General features: G+C 34.7%; 5 long non-coding RNA genes across 7 annotated transcripts; 2 read left to right on the top strand and 3 right to left on the bottom strand.

Moving 5' to 3' along the window:
• The first annotated feature begins 2,673 nt into the window (after positions 1 to 2,673).
• LOC126927563 (uncharacterized) lies at positions 2,674 to 3,515 on the top strand. Its single transcript, XR_007715626.1, has 2 exons — positions 2,674 to 3,245; positions 3,356 to 3,515. It is a non-coding gene; the product is annotated as an uncharacterized LOC126927563 (long non-coding RNA).
• Positions 3,242 to 3,887, bottom strand: LOC126927555 (uncharacterized). The gene is made up of 2 exons (XR_007715616.1): positions 3,691 to 3,887; positions 3,242 to 3,574 (listed from the first exon to the last, which is right to left on the bottom strand). It is a non-coding gene; the product is annotated as an uncharacterized LOC126927555 (long non-coding RNA).
• Positions 3,888 to 4,243: 356 nt separating this feature from the next.
• LOC126927559 (uncharacterized) lies at positions 4,244 to 8,752 on the bottom strand. Of its 3 annotated transcripts, XR_007715623.1 has the most exons (4): positions 8,738 to 8,752; positions 8,636 to 8,683; positions 4,891 to 6,270; positions 4,244 to 4,311 (listed from the first exon to the last, which is right to left on the bottom strand). It is a non-coding gene; the product is annotated as an uncharacterized LOC126927559 (long non-coding RNA). The 3 variants fall into 3 exon arrangements; XR_007715622.1 differs by lacking the exon at positions 8,636 to 8,683; XR_007715621.1 differs by having other exon boundaries at positions 8,636 to 8,746.
• Positions 8,753 to 8,937: 185 nt separating this feature from the next.
• LOC126927556 (uncharacterized) lies at positions 8,938 to 10,059 on the bottom strand. Its single transcript, XR_007715617.1, has 3 exons — positions 9,791 to 10,059; positions 9,314 to 9,635; positions 8,938 to 9,097 (listed from the first exon to the last, which is right to left on the bottom strand). It is a non-coding gene; the product is annotated as an uncharacterized LOC126927556 (long non-coding RNA).
• LOC126927567 (uncharacterized) lies at positions 9,049 to 9,622 on the top strand. The gene is made up of 2 exons (XR_007715631.1): positions 9,049 to 9,194; positions 9,267 to 9,622. It is a non-coding gene; the product is annotated as an uncharacterized LOC126927567 (long non-coding RNA).
• Positions 10,060 to 10,403: the final 344 nt, after the last annotated feature.

The following is a 10,403-nucleotide window of genomic DNA, read 5'->3' as shown; positions in this document are numbered from 1 at the left end:
GCGATGAATTTTCCCCAAACAACAAAAAACTGAAGGAAAATCTTCTTTGAAGGACGTGACAAAGTAGGGGAAGCGGTAACAATGATCACGCGATAAACTGATGGTGTACGTATAGAACGAGTGTTGCGAGAGAATTATCGAGAAACAAAAAAAGAAAAAATAATCGTCGGCCGGCGCGACTATACGCTATCGACGGCCAAACAGCGACTGAGACTAACTGAAACGAACTCTGTCGCAGTATGAGCACGGGCTGCGTTCGCGGATCGATCGAACACGTTCTGCGCCTCTCCGCGGCACCGGCGTCAAAGCCACGCCCGATGGCTGCAACGCACTGGTGCACTTGCAACATTAACCACTGGTCCTTCCTTTTTCGTGTGATATTATACCAGCATCTGCGATGCCATTTCAAAGACCGCAATCAAAGCATTAAATGCCAGATTAGAGCGACGCGATAATATTACCCGAATATTCGTCCGTAAATGTTACCGTATAGATGTTTAATTAAGCATTATTATGCTTCGAATAATTTACTATCACATGTTCCACAAGAAAACATATGTTTCACTTTTCCCCGTAGTATGATTGTAATTTATAACAAATATTTATAATTTATAATTTGAAATATTTATAATTCACTGAAAGTATCTTCCTGTCACGATCATAGACGTAAAATTTCAAATTAAAAGTACCAAATTAAAAACATATGTTATCCCGAAACCAAACGTACGACATGGCGAATCACGATGATACGATAAAAATTGATCTATGTCTTGATTTATTCAAACAGAACGAACTTACTCGAACTTTTCCAGAATAAACGATTTATTCGATAATATCCGTCACCAGCTTCTCTTCCTTCAACGGTAACAACTGACACCGAAAGCTCGAGAGACCCGAACGGTGAGACGTACCCAGAAGCAATGCAGTTACCTGGGCAAAGAGTCCCAAAGACCAAGGACGTAGAAAATTTCGAGAAACGGAAATGGAAACTGGAGTGGCGCGTCAATCAGCATTGACGGAAACTAATAAAAATGGAAAAAACCAAACTAATTCGTTTCACAAATTATTAAAACGATATTATTCAAAATTTCACTGGATCTTCTCACTGCACACGTCAATATTTGTCGAAATATCAATATTAAAAAGTTAATAAAAAAAATATCTTCTTTCTTCATACCTGTCTTTCTCCCGGGCGGCGAAGGAATACTAGAATGTTCGAGAACAACGGATACTTTTTGATCTTATCTCAATATCAATTTCAATCTTTTTAAACGAAATACAATCTGAACGATGAAACGTTTGATCAAATAATGTTCTTCGTTCGATACTATAGGAAATTGAGAAGAAACATCGAAAATTCGTTAATAAAACGAATTTCTTTGTTTCTGTGAGATAATAAACTTGATATACGTATTGGTTTTTAAAATCAATATATCTAACCAATGGGCACACTTTTAACAAGGGTGATGGAACATACCAAAAATCTTTCAAGATGGTCTTGGCAACGGAAGAGTCGAAAATATGACAATTATAAATGAAAAATTCTAATATTTTACAGCTGACAACGATAAAGAACTCCAGATATTCTCCTAATTAATTTACAACAAATTCGCGTATATGATCGATAGCTGACGTCACTGTGTCCCACAGCCCTTGTAAAACGATAAGAATTTCCTGGAAAAACTTGTAGCCACGAAATGAAAAAGATGATAAAACTTCTAACAAGAGTACTGAGACGAGCAACTTTGTACTTACCCCTTCGGAGTAGGGAACGTGATTAAACGTCCGCGAGTTCGAAACTTTTGTAAGTCACTGCACGGCCGCTGCTTATGGTGGAAATGTAATAGATATAAGTACAGAGCGCGTGAGCGAACTAAAAACGCGATATAGGGGTAAAGAGAGAGACCGTTCCGTCCTTCTCTAATGCCCGCGTACTTGTACCGGAAATGTGTAACAACGGTAAACAAGCGCCGTCAGTGTCCACTAGTGTGCATGCCTGATTAAACAAGGACAGAAAATGCTTATATACAGCCTTCTCTTTCTATTTCCATGTCGCATCCATCTTACTATACAGTAGACAGGATTCGACTATTCCATCATTATATTCGCACCCTGCTTACGTGTGAACTAACATTGCCATGACAACAAATCGTTCGTCTCCTGTTTGATGCTCAGTTTTCAACGGAGTTGAAGGGAAACTTTATAAGAGAAAGGAAGTGACGGATTGTCTCAAAGTAATAAACGAAAATTCTCGTAACTATCGAGAAACGATAGTCAATACAAGGATATCATTATCACATTTAAAACTATTACAATAAACGGTGATTTATCGCTGCAAGGTACCACAAATAAGATATCTCATAATTTGCGAAAAGAGGTAAGGAATATTCTAGATTTTAGACTTTGGAACTTCCATGACAGTCATGAGTGTGTTTTGTCATTGATTTGCCATATTGCGTTTTTCACAATTGTTGTTCATTTTTTGCGATATTTTACACTCGCACATAGTATCTATGATTTTTTCTTTCGATAATTCTTATAATTATTGTCAATAATTAATTATTTATAACCATTTACGCTGTATTATATATCATTAAGATTTATCTTTGCACGTATCAAGATAGTAGATAACAAAATTATGTTTATAAATTTATATTATGTGTATATATTTAGATATCTTCTTAGTTGCAATTTTTTCGAATAGTATCGGTGACCAATCGAAATAGAAATTAGTGCGGAAAGAGGGGAAGGAACCAAAATTTGAAAATCGACATCGGTAACTCAGTAGTTATAGAATAACTCAATCGATAACGTAGATTAACTAGTTATAAATGAAAATATATATAAATTCAAACTTTAAAAATTAGAAATTAAAAAGCAGAAGGCAAAAAATTATCGCCGAGGATTTATATAATAATAAATAGACAGTACATTCTTTTTGTCTGTCTTACCGAGAAATAAAACAGTTAATTGATGATTATCGTATAGTGTGTACTCATAGCATAAAATTTGTTCAATGAATTAAAAATTATATTTTTTAGATATGTAGACATTAGCGATGTATTAATCCGGGAAGCTCGTCTACCTCGGAAATATCGAGTCTGCGACAACGTCGATTTGGAAATTATTCTTACAGAATATGAAAATTATTATTACAAGATGAAATTCCAAAAATATCCTATATTGTGCAAGAAAATAACTGAAAAGGAAATAAAGACGAGGGAAATGACAAATGCGAACAAAGTGTAAGAATTTAAATTATTTAACACTATTCAACGTTCTCAACGTATTCAACGTATCGATTACAATATCATTCAATCTTCGAAGAAGTAGTAAAACGTGTCAAATCTGTTAGCAAAGAAACGAGAAGTGAGTCTGTGAAAAGGAGGAATGTACAACAGAAGATGACGGGTGACGCTACGGATGATATTAATCTCGCAATAACATTGACACCAATTTTCGCCAATGAAAGCGATGAATCTTCATCAGAAGAGGAGAGCTATTTAACATCTTAATGGAACAATCCACGCAATCAAAGATATCAAAATAGGCTCAGAAGCTTTATATAGACAATCTGGAATTATGGAAGATTATTGAAGACATTTCATGCGTAAGTTATTTTCGATTAATATACGTATTGTAAATACTGATTTCAGTAAAGCTTTAAATAACGAATTACATAACATTTACGGAAATTAATACGGAGATTATGCGCCATTTCATCTTTGTATTGTCGCAGGAAATCATACTGACAAAATTAAATGTATATTGGGACAACATCGTAGGCCTAGAGGAATGTAAATCTGCTATTAAGGAGGCCATTGTGTATCTCCTCAAGTACCTTATCTTTTTTAAATGCCCATTTTCTCCCTGGAAAGGTATTCTGCTATACAAGCAATTACGAAATAGGGAAGACGATGTTGGCGAAGGCAGTCGCAACAGAATGCCACTGTACCTTTTTTAACATAACGGCCAGCTCATTGGTGAGCAAATGGAGAGGTGATTCCGAGAAGTATATCCGTGTAAGTTGATTTCCTTTGTCTATGAAGAAGAGATTCTGGAATATATCATATATAATAATAATCATATATAAATAGAATAGTTGTTTGGAAAACGAAATGATATTACGTTCGTGATGAAACAATGAATTTAAGGAATTTTGAATATAATATTTAATAAATAATAAATACATTTGTTAAATTGAACAGGTTTTATTTGAACTTGCCTATAATTATTCGCCTACAATTATTTTTATCGACGAGATTGACTGGATAGGCACAAATAAAGGAGTAAACTGTACATTGTCTGAACCTTCAAAGAGATTCAGATCAGAACTTCTTTCTAGATTGGATGGATTAGTATCTAACGAAAATTCTAATGTAGTTCTTTTGGCTGCAACTAATTGCCCTTGCTATGTATATCACGCTATTTCAATGTTTTCTAAGTAGAAAATATCTTAATATCATAATTATTCATTATCTTAATCTTAATTATTGTGTTGTTCGGAATATTCCTTCGTTATTATTAATATAACAGAACAATAATATTTATTGTAAATATATTATTAGGGACATTGATGCAGCTTTACGCAGATGCCTCGAAAAGAAAATATACGTATCATTACCAAATGAAGTTACTCGACTCGATATGTTCAAATAATACCTTAGCAACCAGTTATTAGAGAATATGGATATTGTAAACCACATAATAAAATCTACTGAAAAATATTCTTGCGCGGATATAAAATTGCTTTGTAAGCAAGCATGGCTGCTAGAAATAAGTCCAATGTGGGAAAAACTTGAAAAAAAAGAAACATCTGTTACGACTTTGAAATATGAATTAAAGAATTATGAAATAATAGCAAAATTGTTAAAAAACAATGTCACCTACAGTTACGGATGTGGATAGATATGAAGCGTGGAATAAATATGTATGCCATAAGAACATATTTTAAAAAATATAAATGGTTATCATAATATATATCATTAATATAATTATCGTTCGAAAAATTGTTCGTGTGCGTGCATGTATGTGTGCGCACGCGTTATAAACAAGTTTGAAATGTTCGTTCTACATATATGTATACGTGGTATACATCTTCCCTTATAATATATAATATGTGTAATCTGAGTGGTAATATCTCCACGTATTACATATGTGTTAGTGTATTTTATCGATAATCTGTCTTTTATTTCCTCTTATCTTATTAACGCATGTATGGGCGCGTATATGCGCTGGCGAAAGCTATGGGTGTAGACTCAGAACACATATATGCGTTTTTTGCAAGTATTCCGCATGGCCTAAGGACAGATATACGCGTTTGTCGATTTTTCCGATCAAGTAGAAGTAATACTATTACATTTATGTGAGATAAATATGAATGTATTCCTTAGTAACGGCAGTAAGCAAATGCCAATAATGTCTCGTTATAATTGTTTACCTGTTTCGAGGACAGTCGCATCTAATTATCGAGAAGAAAATGTGTTGTTTGTGTGAAAAATAAGAGAATGCAGAAAATGCGATGTCGGATTATGTATCGATAATTGTCTTGAAATTTTTCTCATACAACTGAATTATTAGCCAAATTCTGTTGTAAATTCTAAATGTTTATTGTAAATTTCAATGTTTAAAATAAATAATCAATACTAAAAAATAACGCTCTTGAATTATTTAATCTCGTGCAAAAGAATTACTATAACTTATTACGCTTTGCGCTTTCAATAGTCAATCAACAGAGTTCAGTCTAACGAAGAAGTTCCCTCCTACGCTAACGAACTGTCCTGTTTTTGCGTCCAGGCTTTCACGACATAAATTAAAATATCGCACATAAGCACAGCGTAACAGCGGCTTAAATTTAAGTTACAATAATAATCTTAAAAAAAAAAAAAAAAAAAAAAAAAAAAATGTAATAATGCATGGCTATGTCGTACCGTCGCGTATCGGTACTTTTGCCTGTACCACCCTACAATCAGAATTCAGCGTTTATTCTGGAAAAAAATCATGTAAAAAAAAAATATGTAAAAAACCTGGAATTAATAAACAAAGATTTTAAAAAATCAACAATTAAACAAGGGATTGAGATGACCAACCCCGCTCACGCTGCGAACTTCGAACGCGGAAGAGTCGAGCCGTGGCCATGATGGGTGATTCCAGGAATCGGTCGCGTATGGCAGGATCTGCCATGCTTTACCGATCCCAGCCGCGCCGATTTCCGTCAACAGACACAGTAACGGAGATATTTGGAACAGAAGCAGCCGCATATTCGTCTATCTGAAATTAAAGAGATGATTTCATGTAGAAGATACAAATTTGTTCCCTGATATTGAAATGCCGAACACGAGGAAAATGAGACATGCAAATGACAAAGTCGATGATCAATAGGAAGATAACATAAACAATTGTAGATTGCAAGGAAAATTTTGAAAAATGATACGTGTTCTAATAATAGAATATAAATAATAAAAAGGAGAATGTAATTGCCATTCTTCTATGTATTTTAATTTATGAGACGTAACTTCTGAATGACCTGTAATGCCCGTTTCCGCGGCATTATGCGCCGAGTTCCGGACTACGCGTAGATCCGGTAGTGCGATTGTTCACTCGACTACATTTACCATAGCGAAGTCGAACCTCCCGCGAAATCGAACTAGAATTCGACCCGACACGCGTACGCGCCCAACCACTGAAAGTTCAACGCACCAGTACCGTCAGACGATTCGAAACTTGTGAATCATCTGCTAACGATACGTATCCACCGTCAAAATTTTTCATTGCAATAATTTTTCATAACGTTGCAACGATCGCTATATTTTCAATATACATGTATGATCGTAATAAAGAGTGTCTACTCTTCTTAGACTGTTATTTGTACAACATTATACGGAAATGTATGTTTTACGTGATATGGCTTCTCTCGACGCGTGGATCCATTGGGAAAACTGCTATATTTATGGTAACTTAATCGTTACAATAACATAAGAACACGTAGAACCGACTCAAAGTTGTAAAAACATGCTTGATACAACTCAAGTGTATTATATACGTTTGAAGCATCACCGCCCATTACTACACCATCAACATCAATCATGTTCTACACCACGGTCATTCTTCTGCAAAAAACGATAATTAAAAGAGAAAGAGAAAGAAGAATTACTGCACAAACTTCGACAACCATGGGACTTCCGTATACATATACAACAATAAGATCACCGTGAAATTGTCTTATCTTGTTCTTTTAATCGCGAAAAATCTGTCCGTAAGTTCGTGGACCGTGTCGAACAGAACGCTATATACGAGATAGAACGGGTTTTTGTCCGACTGTTGCACGGTTAAGAGCACGACGAGCAACATTGTTCGTGGCGATAAAATGAAGGTAAAAAAATGCAACGAGGAAACAAAGGATAGAACGTCTAGACATAGCGGAACAAATCTTCGGCAGGAAGATCTTCTCCGTTAACATCGACTCCGCACAGTTACGCTCGCTCTTTTACAGTTAGCCTCGCGGACCTGTCTTAATTTGTAACTACGTTTCGGGACATCCTCAACACGTTCCCCAACGCGTAGGTTTCATACGACAAATTCAATGTCATAGTGGTTTAAGTCGTAATTCCGAATGTTTGAATTCATTTTTACTCTCAAACATATCTTCCCTTTGGTTTCAGAACCGATTAAGTCGTAACTTTATTCTCTACCATTTCTGTTTCCACGGTTTGAACAGATGTAATCTATTTTTACGGTAATAAACACAGAAGATTATTTGATGAAAACTGGCAATGGCCTAACTTACACCACTATGATTCTCAACCCTGTTTTCCAAATTGTGTTATATAATATTTTATGAAATGTTGGTGCCATACAGGATGAAACGATCTTAGGCGAATCAAACATCTTATTTTCCCTTACGCCATTCAAATTATAAAATATGCAAACTTTTTAACATTTAACTCCGCTGTCTCATTATGTCGATTCCGTCAACTGTACGTATGCTGATGAACAGTAGTTAATTGTCGGTTTCACGATGGGATTTCGAAGAGGAAATTGGATAGCGGATAGGTGAGGGGCTCTGAAGTAGGATAAGAACGTAATTGTAACTCGACTTTTGATGATTTATTGCCTAGCTAGCGGGATCGAGAGCGTGACTGGTGATGTAAGATACTGAGGAAAGTTAATTAAACTTAGCTTCATTACGTAGAGTAAATAAGATGTTTGATTGCAGTAGAAATTGTCACATATTTGATAAATGTTAGATTTCTATATATAAGAAAAATGTATAAAAGATATATAAGAGTATAAGACTATTTCTAAGAAAGGTAAATTATGGGTTTTTCATCAAATGTTTGAATCAACTTTGTTAAAGCATTCCCTAATTTAACCATTTAGATGTTAACTATCGAGAAACCGGTCCAGTGTGTCGTATATCTCATCATTTACATAGGAACAAAATCTCCACGTTCAGGCTGTACAGTTAATTGAAATTAAAGGCAAACACTGTAACTCTGGCACAACTGTCCTTATTTTCGCAACTAATTACCATTTGTCCCATTTCATTAAAACTTTTTAACAGCCGGTAAATAAATCGATGGAATTTCCTCGGTTCAATTTATGAGTGATGAAAATCAAAATTACTTAAAAGTACCATTCCTCGATATCTCCAAAAATATGTCATTTCTAACCGTATAATAATCTATAAGCAGAGAAATGTCAATGAAAATTTAAGACGAAAAAGAGGTAAATTTACCTGAATTCCAGAGTGCGGCCGGCTTTCAAATGTCGTTGACTGTTTAGAGTTACCACGCTTACTACGGTCCGTGAACTACGGCTTCCCGGTTTACCCCGGCTTCGTATCTGCATACCGTGTGCTGTTGTCGCAGCTAAAACACGCTCACCTCTCTACTCGCGGACTTAACTACTGTTCTCAATTGGTCGCTGTTTTTAACTGTAGTTCTTGTTCCGAAAAATAGGTAAATGGCTTCCTCTATGATCTACGAGCCAACACAATCAAAGATGATCGTTTAAAGTAGCTTATAGGAACAGGCAGACTACGGGCACATTTACGCTCCGATCGTGTGTAGAACGCTAAAAGGTAGAATTCTGAAAACTGTAGAACAAACGAGCGATAGTATTGCTAAAAAGACAAGTTAAGAGTACATAAATATGTAGTAAGAGGAAAGAAAAGATCTTCAACTGACAAACAAGTAATTGTGTCTATCATCATTTCGTCAATGCGATTAAGGATAGTTATATACATTTATACATTACATTCTAAGAGTTACAGTTGCATGAAACAAAGGAGAAAGTGATGGGAGCAACTTACCTGCTCATTTATCCTCTGCACGTTCGGAGATGCGCATTAACATTATCATAATCGCTCAGTTGAATTATGCTTGTATTAGTATGTTTTATCTTCTTCGTTAATACATAAGAAGTACTTCAATATCGAAATAATCTGTGAAATCTAAGTTATATATAAATATATATACTTTCAATGTGATTATCAATAGTTTAGTTTATTTAATTCAACATATGTATATTTTCATGAAAACAAAAGTACGTCAAATTTTAACGAGCAATAGCTTTCGTTTTACATCTCTATACGGTAATTTTCAGGATGCAAAAAGAAAAATAGAGAGTCTGATCTGAAAATAGAATGATCTTGAATAAATTGTAAAGGACATAATAGCGCTGTCATGCGCTATGGTGCATAAACTAGGGTAGAATTAAAAGCGTAGTAGAATGTAGATCATTAACAAATAAAAATTAATCTAGGTGTTATTAAAGAAATTTGTTTCACCTTTTAAACTTTTTGATGATTGGTTTACTTTGAATATTTTGCATATTTTTGCATATCATGAGCATTTTGTACATTTCCATACATTCAAATTTTCTATGAATATAAAATGATCCGCACTCTACTTCATAGTATACTCTATACGTTTAAAATGCTCCATTAGAAGCTTAAATCTATCAAAATACAGCTCCTAAGGAAATGTGAACTTTCACATGAACACATAATATCGATTTTCTGATTGAAACGTATAGACAGGTATATATACTAGCATAAGCCACCTTCGGCATTGGACTGCGTGGTGCAGCACTACTCCCTCTGGGATATCCTAGCCACTTTCGGCATTTGGCCGTATGGTGCAGCACTAGCTCTGTAACATAGAAAACCATAGGCGTCAGTTCTTCTTATTTCCTCTCTCATATATGTTTACTTTAATGTCACTTATTCAGGCGCTTGATATATTGTCGGAATGAAATTTTAGTAATGTGCAAGTAATTGTGAGTAGATTAATAAAGTATAATAAGATATTAGATTCATATACATAGTTTCAAGTGACATCAATCTTTATGTCTAGTATATACATGTGTATTGGTCTATAAGTCAGTGTTAAAATAACAAA

The sequence above is a fragment of the Bombus affinis genome, unplaced genomic scaffold (assembly GCF_024516045.1).
Source record: "Bombus affinis isolate iyBomAffi1 unplaced genomic scaffold, iyBomAffi1.2 ctg00000143.1, whole genome shotgun sequence".
NCBI lineage: Eukaryota > Metazoa > Arthropoda > Insecta > Hymenoptera > Apidae > Bombus > Bombus affinis.
The sequence above is the reverse complement of the archived record's forward strand: the minus strand, read 5'-3'. Positions and strand labels throughout refer to the sequence as shown.